General features: G+C 31.9%; 1 pseudogene; it reads right to left on the bottom strand.

Moving 5' to 3' along the window:
* Positions 1 to 16,483, bottom strand: part of LOC109050129 — a 165,175-nt pseudogene that overhangs the window by 106,437 nt on the left and 42,255 nt on the right.

Below are 16,483 nucleotides of genomic sequence, written 5' to 3'. Positions count from 1 at the left end.
ATATATAATTGGATTACATCATTTGCAATGCTTCATGAGATGTAGATATTTTTCAATGTGTTATATATATATATATATATATATATATATATATATATATATATATATATATATCACTGTATATATATATGCGCTACATAAAAGCCTTTGTAAAGTAAAATTAATCTCAGTGCTGGTTGATTTGGTTCACAGCTTTTAATTCTTTATTGAAGATATTTTTGAAATCCCTACAAAGAAAATTAATTAGAAAACAACTTACAAAACCAGACCACTGAAAAAAACTGTGCTCACAATTATGCTTTATTGCAGTGCTATTTAAGTATCATTGATATACTACTATAGTTTTTGTTAAAACTGTCACCCGTCCCCTCTGTGGGACACCTACGTTTACTTCACTATATTACAATTAAATCCTAATCTATTCATGACAAACTATATATCGCTGGAAAATCGTCCTAAACAGATATTTTACCAATGTTTTTAGTTAAAAATTATGTAGGAAAAGTAATAGATTAATTTATGACAGGAGTGCACCCTCAAAAATCTACATCATAACAGGAGTTCTGACCTTTTTCTCTATCACACTTTAGAAATCATCAGAAATTATATATCAACGGAAAACTTATTTTAAAATCAGACATTGCATTACCATGACAATGGTACATCAATATCATGTTACAAAATGTTTTAATTAGTTACAAAATTAGTTTTTTATTTTCTGTTTTCACTTACATTTTTAGTTTTAGTATTTTTTTTTTAAATATAGCTTTTATTAATTTTATTAATTTAATTGTATTAAATGTTTTATTTATTTGATTTAGTTTATTTTAGTAAACCAAACAAAGATGAGAAATGTTGGATTAGCAAGTTTTTTATATATTAATTTTTTTCATTTAACATTTTTTATTTATTTATTTATTTTTTGTTAAATTTCAAATAATTTTAATTTTTACATTTTTGGGGGATTTAGTTTAACATAACTATAGTAACCCTGCTCTATAGCAGAACACAATGGCCCGGTTTCACAGACGGGGCTTACCTTAAGCCAGGACTATGCCTTAATTAAATTAAGATATTTAAGCAGCTTTTATAAAAATGCCTTACAGGTGTCCATCTTGACACAGAACAATGGAAGTGACATATTTACAGATACATCAGAGCAAGATATTTTCAGTTGAAACAGCTCAAACATGCATTTAAGCCTTATCTGTGAAACCGGGGGAATATTAGTCAAATGCATTTGCACAAATTAATCTGCGGTTACATCTCTGATGTGTTCTAGCAGGAAAGAGTTCATGTCACGGTCCAACGTTTAATCAGCTTTTGATATTCAGTCCTCTAGAAAACACCTATGTTCATAAATATGCATCACACGCATATATAAGCATCTACAGAACTTTGCTTAGCTCTCTGCTTTCACTAACTGTATTATTAATGGTGTCAATACATCTGAATTCAAGCCAAGTCCAAGGCGGTCCCTTTGGCAGCACAACCAACGCTGATGTCTGACCGCTGAACACAGAATGAGCTCAAGCGTTAAACGTTAGTGTAATGTCAACACTATCTGAAAATGCGATCCCACAAACACTTGGCTGAAATCTGCATCTTGGCACGTATCAGCCCCGGGCCGGAGAGTTCAGCGGGGCAAAGCGTCCGTGAGGGTGCATCAACACCCGGCCCGGAGGGATTCAGATCGCCGGCTTTATGTGTTCGAGGGTCAAGGGCTTTGACCTGGCTCTAAACGGAGTGGCATATCTGAATGTCTCCAGGAGCAAAAACTACAAAGATTAACTGTTGCTTGGAGTCATAATTAATGCAGCCTCACTCCCCTCAGAGACGCCGCTGTCTCGGGCCCTGACAGGCCTTTGATGGAATTGCCATTTAGCGGTCGGATGCATGGAAATGAGACACAGGCTAAAGACGGGGTTAGGGAATTTAGAGACACTTTGTTAGCATGAATTCCTTCTGGAGATTACTGGAATGACAGGCTGAATGCTAAAGGGTGGGTGACGTCTGAGGTTGTGGGACATTTGAAGGACCTCGATGAAACCAGACAAAAAATGCTCACCAATTAAAAGAATTCAGCTGATCAAAAGTGACAGTAAAGACTTTATAATTTTACAAAAGATTTCTAATTCAAATAAATGCTGTCCTTTTGAACTTTCTATTAATCAAAGAAACCTGAAAAATTAAGTGAATCACGTGAATTGTGAATTGTGCGGCACAATTATGTTCAACATTGATAATAATCAGAAATGTTTCTTGAGCAGCAAATCAACATATTAGAATGATTTCTGAAGATCATGTGACACTGAAGACTAGAGTAATGATGCTGAAAATACAGCTGCACATCACAGAAATAAATTACAGTTTAACAGAGATTCACATAAAAAACAGTCGTTTTAAATAGTAATAATATTTCTCAAATGTTTTGTATTTTTGATTTTATAAACGCTGCATTGGTGAGCATTATTAATTAATTATACTATAGTTTTAATTAATATTTTGAATATTTTTTATCTTTATATTTTCCTTTTACATTTTAATTTTAATTACAGTTTTAGTAATTGTGTTGTTTTTTTGACACACACACACACACACGCACACACACACACACACACACACACACACACACACACACACACACACACACACACACACACACACACTAGTTAAGTTTAGTTAACTTTAATAACCCTGATAAGAGACTTCTCTCAAAAACACATTGTAAAAACATTTTACAGACCCAAACTTTTGAACAGAAGTATATATATATATTAAAACTCACTCAACTGTGTCAGCAATATAGCAAGAGTGATATTAAAGATTAAATGATTTAATATCATTGTACTAAAGCCAAAAGAAATATTAATAATTAATAATATAAAAAGTAATGCAAACTTTTTCTTTGAAATTTTCCGCAGACCCCTTGCGGGCTCCTGAGGGCCTCCAGACCCCTGATATGAAGTACATTTATGATTAATCTTGACAGCCCCTGGTCACAATAAGCTTTCACTGTATAGAAAAGAGCACTTTAGCACTTTCTTCCACAGCAGAGTCTGGGACGCCGTAGATGATAGACAGACTCTCTAACAGGAAATGTAAAATCCGAGCAAGTGAAGCAGAAGCTACACTGTATGCCAGCACTAAAGAGCTGAAGTCACTGCATTAGAAGTGCACTGGCATTCAGGGGTGAATGGGATTGTGGGTAAGGACATTTCTAGTGATTTCAGAGCTCCGGTGCTCAGCGGTACATATACAGCTTCGAAGAATAGAGGATTTCGAACGCCGCCCTCCTACCTGTGAGGGGGTCGGACAAATCTGGCTATTGTGCCCGGATTAAAGTCACAGACTTCCTCATTCAGTGCACTTCCTCTAAAACACCCACACTACAGTCTCCTTCAGTCAGACGAAATCAATTCGCCGCTCGTGATATCAGTCTCCTCCTACACCATCAGACACTATATAAATATCATCTTGTTATCAGAAATTATGAAACTTCAAATTTTGGCTTTCCCAAAGAAATCATATTAACAGTAAAAAATAAAATAAAATAAATAAATAAAATAAATATAAAAAATATAAAAAATAAAAAAATATATATACCTGAACATATATAAAATATACTATATTTATTTAGATTTATATGAGAACATGCACTGTATGTGCCATATACTGTACATGCATAATTATGAGGAAAATATATTTTATAAATGTAATAAATTAAATTATAAATCTAATTTTGCACCCACCCATCTAACGGTCCAAAAATCTTAACATTTTAATATTCGTTTGAGTGATGATTTTTCATTTATGATATGTTTAACTATGCAAACAATAAACCGAGACAAAGGTTTATGAAGTTTATTTAATTGCTGTATATTTTCTATGTATTAATATATATCCATACATGGTCCATGCATATATTATAGAAAAACATAAGCACTAGTATGGAGTTAGAATTGTGTCTTTATTACATGTGAGAAAATAAAAGATCTGAGAGAGAAAAAAAGTTTGAGAGAAAAAGTTATTTTTTATAAACTTTATAAAAAGTTATAAACTTTTTCTCTCAAACTTTTTTTTTTTTTTTTCTCTCAGATCTTTTATATTTCCTCGCATGTAATAAAGACACAATTCTAACTCCATACACTAGTTTCCCATAAATTAATAATTTAATATATCACATTATATTTTCCAGTATATTCCCATACATTTTTGTTTCTGTTGTGCCAACATTTCACAATCTAATAATAAAAAAGGACCAAAAACGTACCTCCATCCTGTTATTTAGACATCTACTATAGTATTCTCTGAAATCTAAAAAGGTTATATTTCATGCAATTTATAAGCTTGGCTTGTGAATATTAATAATGTGGCATTCACTGAATGGCAGACTAGTAAGTAGATGCTAATCAGTTGCAAACGTCTCTGTTTAGTCTTTCACATGAACAGAAGCACTGCACTGCAGCCAAACAAAGCCAAACTCTGAATATATGATGACTATTTCCATATATGTTACAATATGATGAGTATTATAAACAAAAACCTGACTGGAGTCCCAATCATCTCTTTTAATCCAGGTCTGACTCATAAATTAGTGCACTTTTCATTTGCTATTCCAGTCTGACAGTCTTACTTCCTCAGTATTTTCTGGTTTAAGTCATAGTTTCATTCTCAGGGGGCATAAAAGCAGGATTTTCTGCGGTCTAGGCGTCCTGGGGGAATTTTATTGAAGTATTAATTTAATTTAGGACGAGCTTTTTTTCTGGCTGCTGATAAAGCTTACAAGCCTTTTCTGTAATTCAGTTCAGTGAGAGGATTTATTTTATTCTCTCCGTCTGCACGATAAACAGATTTATTGTTGTTGATTTCAATATTTTGTCTAACAGTAGCAAAAGTAGACCTGCTAGTGACTGTCAGTCATTCTGTTGAATGAAAACACGACGTCTTTTGTCAAACTGTAGTTATTCTGTCATTCGGGGCATTTACATAATAAGGAGTTGCTGCTTAAATTCCCCACAGCTTGAAAAACCTACTTTTAAAAAGACCAGTTTGTTTGGAAGCAGAAAATAAACTCAGAAAACTAAACAATCTTTAGAATCAAGTGCAAAGCAATCATGGAAACATGAATGGACAATTATGCTACCAACAGACCAGCGGTAGCAGCGATAATGACTGTGTTTACATGTACAAGAAAACCCTCAGAACTACCAAAGATCAGCTTATTATATAAACATAACACTGTAAGATAACCACATCTACCTGAGATTTTAAAGTATTTGTTTGTTTGGTTTTGACGATAAAAAAAAAACACAGATTTGCATGTACTGAATACACTGTCAGAACGCGCTATAGGGAAATGCTCAAAATGATGCATGTGAAACCATTTGTGTCCAGTAGGTGGCGACGAATCATTAATTAAAAAACACTGATTCGTACACAAACTTGACATTGATTCATTCAGGATCCAAACAAGACTTTGTGAGTCACTGAATTATTCACTCAACCAGTTCATTGCTCGGAAACTTATGGAAGGCTATTTCCGCTAGAAAAAAAAGAAAAGAAAAGAAAAGAAAAGAAAAGAAAAGAAAAGAAAAGAAAAAGAAAACAAAAAAAATCAAAAAAAAATCACACTTAAATTATGACATACTAAGTAGTAATTATGACATTAAAAGTCAAAATTATGACATACCAAGTTGAAATTATGAAATAAAAAACAAAAAATTTGTAATTATGACATTCTAAGTCATAATTATGAGATAAAAAATAGAAATTATGACTTTAAAAGTCAAAATTATGACATAAGTTAATTATTTGATAAAAAGTTGAAATTACGACAAAGTCATAATTATGAGATGAAAAGTTGAAATTATGACTTTAAAAGTCATGATTATGACATTATAAGTCATAATTATGAAACAAGTTTAAATTATGATATACCAAAGTCATAAATATGAGATAAAAAGTCTAAATTATGACATAAAAAGTCATAGTGAGAAAAAAGTTTATTTTTCACCTTTTAATCTCATGGTATGTCATAATTTCAACATTTTTAACTCATAATGAATTTTTATCTTAATTTTCTTATTTTATCGTAATTTTGACTTTTTGTCTCATAATTCATAATTTTCTCTACTTATTAAAAGTCATAATTTCAATTGTCATAATTTTGACCTTTAACCTCAAAATCACAAAACAAACTTTTTATCTCATAATTATGGCTTTTTATATCATAATTTCGACTAAAAAGTCACAACATACAGTAGTATGTCATAATTATTACATTTAACATTATAATTATGACCTTAAAAAGTCAATTATGACTTACCGAAACAGGATTTTTATAATAATTATTTTTTTTTTTTTTTTTTTTTTTTGGGTGGCAGAAATTTGCTTTCATGGAAGCACAGAACTGTTGATACTGTTTAGAATTAGCTTGAAACTATTTTAGCTGGCAGAGTAAAAATAGACACGGTAATGTCAATTATTTGTCTAAAATGCAAATCACTCTATTGTCTACTGAACAGTTACATAAAGGTAAAAATGTAAGTGTTCAGAGTATGGTTAGTTTGGTTTGAAATCAGTCGAAAAGTGTTATAAGAATAATTCCTGTTCTAGAAAACCTGTCCATCAAACAGAAGCGTCCTGCAAAACTCCCAAGCAGTAAATGGTGGGGGGTTTTTGCCAAAATGAAATATTAACACATTTCGATAACTCACTGTACACAATCCACACGTTTTAGCCGTCGGTACTTTGGCTGAGATTACGCTGCAGAAAAGACCTCCGGCTCTCGCTCACATCACAGAGAATAAGAAATCAGTGGTGAGCAGCTCAATTTGTCTGGATGGTTGTTAACGGTCTGAGCTCCATTATCCAAACCTCATCTGAATTTAAACAGACAACGGCTCATCGCCAGAGCAGAAGAAAAGCGCTGTAAAATACACTCACCACTATATTTAAATAGACAGGAAAGACTTGAGCAGCCTCTTTAAAGACCTTACAAAACATACTGTGGGGTACCATGATATAGTGATGTATTAGATACGGATACCATGGTAATCTAAGGTACTTCAAAGAATACCGCAGTAATATGATTCTATATTTTGGTTGTGTTTTGTCTGTAAAGCTGGTGATGGATGTGTCGGGCTTCACCGAGGCCTCAGAGGGAAAACAGTACAGTGTCATGCTTTTATAAACACAAACAAGCATATAGAGTTCATCTGCAGAGTGAACAGGTGTAAAGATGACACAAAGAGGCTTTGACGTGCTTCATCTGGTCCTCCACTACTCTGTTTCACTTGAAGAAGCCTTCTGACAGACATTTATTTATTTACTGGTTTTGGAAGAGCGAATTTAAAGAAAAGAGAGTCAGCGAGAACAGGTCAACAGGGTAATACAAAATAATACAATAATACAACACAAACATATAAATTGCTCCTATATCAGAAAAGCGTCTGCAGTTTATTTTCCATTCAGCATCTCTGGTGTCCTACAGCTTCCCCCTTTAGTCTTAAGTAGATTAAGTTATAGCCACAAACCCTGCATGTGTGTGAATTTCATCGGATATCACCGCTGTTTATGGATCGACTGTTGGGGGAAGCCACAGGAATGCATGCGCCGGCCCTGAACACCGTCTTTGTGACTAATTCATTCTCTCTGCCAACAGCGCTGAGACCTTTAATGGCTTTTTTTGTCGCGAAGAGCAGAAAATTGGATTCTCACCCTATTGAACACAACCTGAGACGGTCTCTGTGCTTTCTAAACACATATCGCTCATTCATTCTTTCAATAAATGAATCCGATGGCATCATTAATGTCATATTTGTGACCATCTAAGGCTGGTCTTTTTTCAGAGAGCTTGTAAGTAGGACGTTCCCAGGAGAAGCGGATGGTAGGAGATGATCTGAGGTCGTGATCTGATCTGAAATATTGCACTCGTTTTTTCATCGTTCCTCCCTCTGTTCGTCTTTGCTCACTCCTCTCTCTTTCCTCCTGAGATAAAATCCCATGTCTCTCTTTATCTGTGTTTATCTCTCTATTTTGCTTTGTGTTTTCTATCTGCTCTCTCTTGCTCACTTGTCGTCTGTCTTTGAACAGTCTCTCTATCTTACTCGCACACATTTCTCTTTTGTGTGCGCATGAGGTGTAATAAAGACGATGATGAACTCTCCTTTCGGCTGTCTGCAGTGGTACGTGTGCCAGATTTTCTCTCTCTCTCTCTGTCACACACACACCAGCTCCGTTCCAAATCACACTGTGCTGCCTACTGAGGTGGAACCTCATAAGTGACTGATCTGGAAAGCTCTTCAAAGGCCACACATGTAATTGATTCAGATGGAGACTAATGGTAGGATGTTGCTATGATGACAACTTGATGACAACTTGATAGTCTAACAAGCATAAAAATGCACAACACACACATATTAGGGAAAACACTCTGGAATGTTTTTGGAAGGTTTTGGAAGTTTTGAAGAGTACAGAATGGAATAGTAGGTTTATATTTATAATCCACATTTTTCCTCCTATTACAATAAATTCTAGGATTGCACTTTCTACTTATGCTTTATGCAGTGCTACCTTTTAATTTGGCCAAAATAAGTCTTTTAAAACTATGGATAAAAAAAAAAAAAAAACATTAAAAAAAAGGTAACTGTGACTTTTTATCTGACAATTCAGACTTTTTTATTGCAATTCTGAGTTTTTATCTCACAATTTTGACTATTTAAAAAAAAAAAAAAAAAGAATTGCAAAACTCAATTTTGAAATGCAAGATGTTGAGAAAATTGAGAAAAAAAAATGTCAGAATTGTGAGATACAATTACACAATTAAAACAATTAACGCAATGGATGTAAACACAGAATTAGTAGAAAAACTAATCAGAATTCTGAGTTTATATATCAAAATAAAAATAAAAAATTGAGAAGCAGCACTGCATGAGTTTCTATAAAATAAGTGAAAATTACAAAAAACTAAAACAATATTGAGAAGCAACACTGCATGAGTTTCTATAAAATAAGTGAAAAGGGGATATTAACTAAAACTAAAACCATTAAAAAAATAATAAAAACATTTTAGTTTTAAAATAAATATTAAGTGAAATAATATATATATATATATCTATATATCTATATATATATATATATATATATATATATATATATATATATATATATATATATATATAGTTATATATATATAAACTTGTTTTATTCCAGCTAGCCATTTAATTGAAGCAATAAAATAACTCAAACTAATAAATAAAAACTTATAAATACTATATAGGCATAAAAAACTAATATCCAAAAAGCACAAAAAAATTACTAACTAAAATTAAAGTGAAATAGAAAATCTCTTTCAAAATTTAAAATCTATAATAATATTTCAATAATACTAAAATAACACTGGTGAGAGTAACATTAAAATACACTTTTATTAAAGAAATGTTTTCTAAAAAATATCTTATGCAGTCTTGCTTCAAGTCAATTTAATTCAATTCAATTTAATATTAAAATAAACAAAAACAAAAATAAAATAAACTAACGTACCAGTAATTATGCTGTCTGTCTTTGGAAGTGAAAGCACAAGCATGATGCCTTTAAATGCTGTCAATGTGAGCCGCTCACTCGGTTTTTCTCTCTCTCTGCCTGTCATTCAGAAGATAAGCATCGTTCAGTCTTTCCCGTGGATCGGTTTTCAGCAAACCGCCTTTTTTAGCAGCTGACAGTTTCTTATCGCCCTGCGTGGTCCATCTTTGTGTTCTCTCACAGCAGATCAGGAGCAGACTCACACAGACAGACAGAGACAGGGAGCGCTCTTCAGATGAAGGCTTTAAGAAGATTACGGAGACCGCAGACCTTTTGACCTTCCTTCACGTTTTAGAGAGCTGAGCCACCTGTGTGTCGCTGCAGAACCTGCTTCACCGACAATCTTCAGATTCATGCTGCGCCAAGACTTTACAGCTTCTCAAAGATCAGTGTGAGCTTCTCTACAGCTCCTCACCAGCCGAGGAGAGAAAACAGCAGATTGTTCATCCAAAAATGAGTATTCGGCTGTCATTTGTTCACTCTCAAGACACTCCAAATTAATATGAATTTTAAATCATATTTATTTTCTATATAATAAATGCATATCACCACTAATAGCTGTCAAACTACAAGCAGGACAATAAAACACTCCAATAAAAATTAATGTTTTTTTTTTTTCAGCAAGGATGCATTAAATTGCAACTGTTTTCATCATTGATAATAATCAGAAATATTTCTTGAGCAGCAGATCAGCATATTAGAATGATTTCTGAAGATCGTGTGACACTGAAGACTGGAGTAATGATGCTGAAAATCGCATAAATAAATTACAGTTTAACAGATATTCACATAGAAAACAGCTATTTTAAATTGCAAAAATATTTCACAATTTTTACTGCATTTTTTATCAAATAAATGCGGGCTTGCTAAGCAGAAGGGACTTATGAACTGTAGTGTATAAATATACAAATTAACTTAATTTAATTTACACAAGAATGTCTTGAATTTATTATTTTGTACTATTAAAATATTTATAATGCTTTAATATTAGCTATTAATAATTATATTTTAATTTATAATTTATAAAAACTATTTTATTAATAATATTAAGTATTAATAAAAAAGTTCATTGATTAATTTTTATATTAATTTATGCATTACATAAAGACTAAAAACTCTGATGCATGGTTTATATAATTTAAATAATCTACAATCAATCTACAGTTATTAAAGTACCACTACTTCTGAAATCCCTTACTGAGATTTAGATATCTAGCTGAAAAGCAACAGATGACTGTCTGCACATAATTAAGAAGTATCTCTTCAGGCTTTTCTGCATGACAATGAGCCGTTGTGTTTCTCACTGAAGATCACGTGTGTCTGCTCGCGTCGTCTGCTCATTAGACTCGATCCGCGTCTGTTCTGAGAGGAGGATGCGTTACGTACCGCCGCTTCTGTCACGCACACAAACACATGCACACTTTCATCCTCGGCTGTGTTGGTGCTCGCTCGAGTCTGTGGGGAGATGCTAAGCGAGCCGCTGCCGCCGTTCTTGGTCTCATATCGCTGGAAAATGAGTGCTCTGAAGTGTCTCCTCGCTAAAGACAAGCAAACTAACTTTGTGTTTCTCATGGGCACCTGCCAAGCTGAAAGAAGTTTCCAGACAGACAGGCCAACTCTGAAAAACTACGGCAGCCTCAAAGGAGAGACAGACAGGTTATGTGACTCTTCCAGCAGCTTTATGAACAGGCTCTCGGGGTGTTGTGATGCTCAAACCTGTTTACCTGCTCGGTCAGTGCTTTCCTCCTGTGAGCCTTTTTTACATCTGATAAAACAACCTCAAAACACACTGAAACCCCCAAAAAAACATGCTGGAGATCTTCATAATACACACAGCTTCCTAAAATTCAAGAGTCAAACCCTGTCGGTGTGTTTGCTATCAGAGGTATCTCTCATATCAGGATTTAAGTGTAATTTTTAATAACACATTTAATTTTCAGTGTGAATTACCATTATATACAGTACAGGTCAAAAGTTTGGAAACATTACTATTTTTAATGTTTTTGAAAGAAGTTTCTTCTGCTCATCAAGCCTGCATTTATTTGATCAAAAATACAGAAAAAACAGTAATATTGTGATATATTATTACAATTTAAAATAATTGTTTTTAAATTTATTATACTTTAAATTATCATTTATTTCTGTGATGCAAAGCTGATTTTTAGGATCATTATCACACGATCCTTTAGAAAATCATTCTAATATGATGATTCATTATCAAAGTTGGAAACAGTTCTGCTGCTTAATATTTTTTTCAGAACATGTGATACTTTTTTAGGATACTTTGATGAATAAAAAGTAAAAAAAAAAAAAAAAAAAAAAAAGAAGCTATGTTTTTGAAATATAAATATTTTGTAATAACAATATACACTACTGGTCAGTATGTGTTAAATTGATAAAAAGTGATAGTAAAGAAAATATATTATTAGAATTTTTTTTTTTTTTTTTGAATAAATGCAGTTCTTTTTCTTTTATTCATCAAATATTTAGACAGCAGAACTGTTTTCCAACACTCATAATAAATCAGAATATTAGAATGATTTCTAAATGATCATGTGATAGACTGGATGTTACATGTGACACTGAAGGCTGGAGTAATGATGCTGAAAATTCAGCTTTGCATCACAGGAATAAATTATTTTTTTTAAAGTATATTCAAATAGAAAACTATAATTTAAGTTGTAATAATATTTCACAATATTACTGTTTTTTTCTGTATTTTTGATCAAATAAATGCAGGCTTGATGAGCAGAAGAGACTTCTTTCAAAAAACATTAAAAATAGTAATGTTTCCAAACTTTTTGACCTGTACTGTATATATATATATATATATATATATATATATATATATATATATATATATATATGAATACATATTGAACATTTGAATAAATAAATAAGAATGAACCAGCATAAATAATAAATACTAATAACTAAAGAAATAATATATTTGAATATATTTTGAAATATATAAATGCAATATATAGATGAACATCTCACTAAAAAATATATAAATCATTTATATATGAAAATCTGAATAAATAGAAATAAAATAACAAAATAAATAATATTATATATAACAGTATTGAATAAATATTATTCATATTTTATTTATATATTTTATTAAAAAAATTATTTATATAAATTAGAAATAATAATAAAATAATAAAATAAACTGTAACGTATGTGCGACACACATACAGTATATAAAACACTTCATTTCCCAGAATGCTTTACCCGGAAGTCTTTATAATGAAAATGAACGACATGGAGCTGCTTGAGAAGATTGAAACCTTAAACTGACACCAAAAACGTTTTCCGTTTTTACACATTGTGTTGTACTAATGACATTCTGCTGGATTTCTAGTAAATTCAGTAAACTCTTCTTCCTGTCATTCCAATACAAAATCCAATTCATCATCCCGTGTGTTGCGGCCAATTCGATTCAAATTCACACTCATGAACTGAGATGGAGCCGTTCCTCGATCAGATCCTCGCCCAACTCTGAATTAAAGTCTTAAAGCAAAAACAGCTCATGCAAACACTGTGAGAGATTCATAAAACAATCAGGAACATGCAGCTGAAAAGATCCAGATCAGATGCTGTTTTTGGAAAAATGAGGAAACTGCAATGTTTACACAGAAAATCATACTGTTAATTCAAAAGATCAAAGTTTTTTCTCATAATACGACCCTTTAATGCTCTCTAACAGCCGGTCTGCAGCTGATTAATTGGTCGTTCTAAAGACGACAGAACGTCTCGTTAGGAAGACAGCGGCCCACAGGGGACATAAGCAGCCGGGACCCTGTCAAAGTGAATGAGTTTACATTCAGAATCCCTCCTGCTCTGGACAGAAACCTGCTCTAAACGCGAAACATCAGACCCTCGCTAGAGTCTCACTAGACTGCATTCTGAAACTCTTTAAAAATATACTGCAAGCATGCAGATTCAAGCACTGGATTAATTATCAGGAATGCTGTAATCGTGTCAAGTATTTATCTGCTTGTCCGATGCACATTGCACACAAAAATGGCCTTTTAAAAATCAAATCAAATACTTATCAAATAAATAATTTGAAGAGCCAAGCTTTTTTATTCAAAGAGATTCTAATACTGTCGATGTACAGCCTAACGTCAGCCAACTAAACCCTAACACTGGGTTTTTATTACACTAGTTAGGTTTTTTTACACTAGCATTTATGAATGTGAAAATTTGTAAAAAATGTAAGTGAATGAATTAAATATTTTTTTTTACTATTTTATTAACTATTTTATTTACTATTAAATTTTTAAATTTTTTACTTTTTCAAATTTTTACAATGCACAATATAACGGCTTGCTTTGTTGTGAATAACAAAACAACAAAGCAAACAATTATACACAAAAACAAAAAAACAACAAAAAAAAAAAAAAAAAAAAAAAAAAAAAAAAAAAAAAAAAAAAAATAAATAAATAAATAAAAAAACCAGCATCATTGCAAGTTGTGTCCATAAAATAAAAATAAATAAATAAAATAGAATATAACAAGCATCATTGCAAGTTTTGCCCATAAAATAAAATAAAATAAAATAAAATAAAATAAAATAAAATAAAATAAAATAAAATAAAATAAAATAAAAAACAACACAATAAAATGTGATGCAATGCAATTAAATTAAATTATTAATTAATTTAATTTAAAAGTACATATTCCCATGAAAGTGAGTCTTGAACATTGGATATTTTCATTGAAGCCTGTTAATGTCATCCTAGCTTCACTAAGGGTTACTGAATGTTTTTTTTTTTTAAATCACACGCTTAAAAAAGAGCAAATTAATTGGTTATTTTACTTATTATCAGACAGTCTAGCTCTTGGCTAAAATAAGAAGCTTAAGTTAAAACTGTCTCCACATTTACTCAAATGAAGGACATTTATTTCCACAAATCCTTGTATTTTTTACCCTGACATCTTTGTGATGCACCATCTTTAAATGCAAAGTATTGTTTAATGTGCAAAGTGCCCTATTCTGTCTTCCACACCCCTGTCTGTCTCTATGAAGTTTTTTTTCTATCCAGAATCTGTCATGCAAAATCACGTTTAAAGTTACTGCAATCTCCACGTCCCTGTTTTCGGCCGCCAGTCTGACTGTGATGATGAATTACGCCCAGTGTTCAGAGTAATGACTCGATCCTGTTGTCAGGTTCAGATTCAGACAGTATTAGAGTGGAGTTATTAACCAGCGGTGGTTTGTGTGGAGGACGGGAGTGGCTCAGCGAGCGGCTGATTGAATGTATTGAGGGCAGATGGGACGTGTTGAATGGCGTTTGTCCTCAAAGAAGAGTAAGAGCAGGACACAGCTGTGAGCTTCAGACTCTTTTAGAGCCGCAGGTTGATTTTAAACTGCTTGATTGCAACCCAATAAAAGACCATCATGCTTTAAAGTCAACGTGAACTGCAGTTCGCAACACATTTTACATCTGTAATCTGACTTGCTTCAAGTGGTGGGTTAACCTTCTGCTTTTGTTTCATCAATTTGGAACAAAATTTTTAGAAATTGTAACTTCATCAGAATGTTACAAAATTAATTCTGATAAAGTATATAATAATATAATATAATAAAATTAATATAATATAATATAATATAATATAATATAATATAATATAATATAATATAATATAATATAATATAATATAAATATAATATAATAACATATTGGCTGTGTTTACTCACACAAGCATCACTGTTAGATTTGCCCATAAAATAAAATAAAATAAAATAAAATAAAATAAAATAAAATAAAATAAAATAATTAAATTAAATTAAATTAAATTAAATTAAATTAAATTAAATTAAATTAAATTAAATTAAATTAAATTAAATTAAATTAAATTTTAAACAAAGTAAAAGTATAACAGTTAGAGTGACATGAATATATTTAATTAAAAACATTTGTAATTATTTCTAATTATTTCTAAACTAATAAGCACAATTTAGCATGTTTAGAACTTCAACTTCTCCATAGTATTTCATGTCAGTTACTTTTCTGTTATTATGCTGAATTCATTACTGTACATGATGCCTGAAGCTGGTAAATTGATTGGAACGTCAGATTCAATTACCCTTGATAAAAAAAAATAAAAAAAAAATTAATCATTTTAGAAAACGACATGCTTTTTTTCAACAAAGAAAGTTGGCTCATCGGTTAAATGCAGGCATGTTTACTTAATATAATTGTCTATCACAATTACTGTTATTGATTGTAATAATTCATAATGTTTGTTATTGCTAGTGGCTTAGAATGTAAAATGGTTTTTTTATTTAAACAAAATAAGTTTTTTTTATTTAAAATAAAATACTTAAAATGTAAAAAAAAAAAAGTGGTGCAAAAATAAAATAAAAATATATGCAATATATATAAGCAATATATATAGCTTTGAGTCAAATTGAAAACAACTGGAAATTGCAAAGGATCCTGTTGTTCCCCTCTAGTGGATTTAAAGAGACGCTGACCTGTTCCAACAATAACAAGAGTCAGAATAAAGCACCGTTTCTGCTACACTTGGCAAGACTAACTAATCACGTACACACTGGGGTTTGTTATCCACACCTTGTGCAGTCGCTGTCAATACTCGTCTGGTAAAATAACCGTGGCTGTTTTCAAATTAGGGTCAAAACTGCATATGTTTGTGTTTACAGAGCTGTGCTTTCCACCGGAGCCGAACCGAACCGAGCCGGTCTAATGAAACCGGTTCAATGGAATAAACACACGAGGAAGGAGAGAAACTAAAGACAATGAACTGTTACAGAAGCATCATCTGTGGACGGCTTTGACTCTGTGCTGAGGGTCATCAGTGAGATTTAATTACATGAAGAGGTGGATAAATTGAGTTTCACAAGCACAGACAGATGGAGGGATTA

Source organism: Cyprinus carpio, chromosome A18, assembly GCF_018340385.1.
Source record: "Cyprinus carpio isolate SPL01 chromosome A18, ASM1834038v1, whole genome shotgun sequence".
Taxonomy (NCBI): domain Eukaryota; kingdom Metazoa; phylum Chordata; class Actinopteri; order Cypriniformes; family Cyprinidae; genus Cyprinus; species Cyprinus carpio.
Note: the sequence above shows the minus strand (reverse complement) of the source record. Positions and strands in the feature narration are given on the sequence as shown.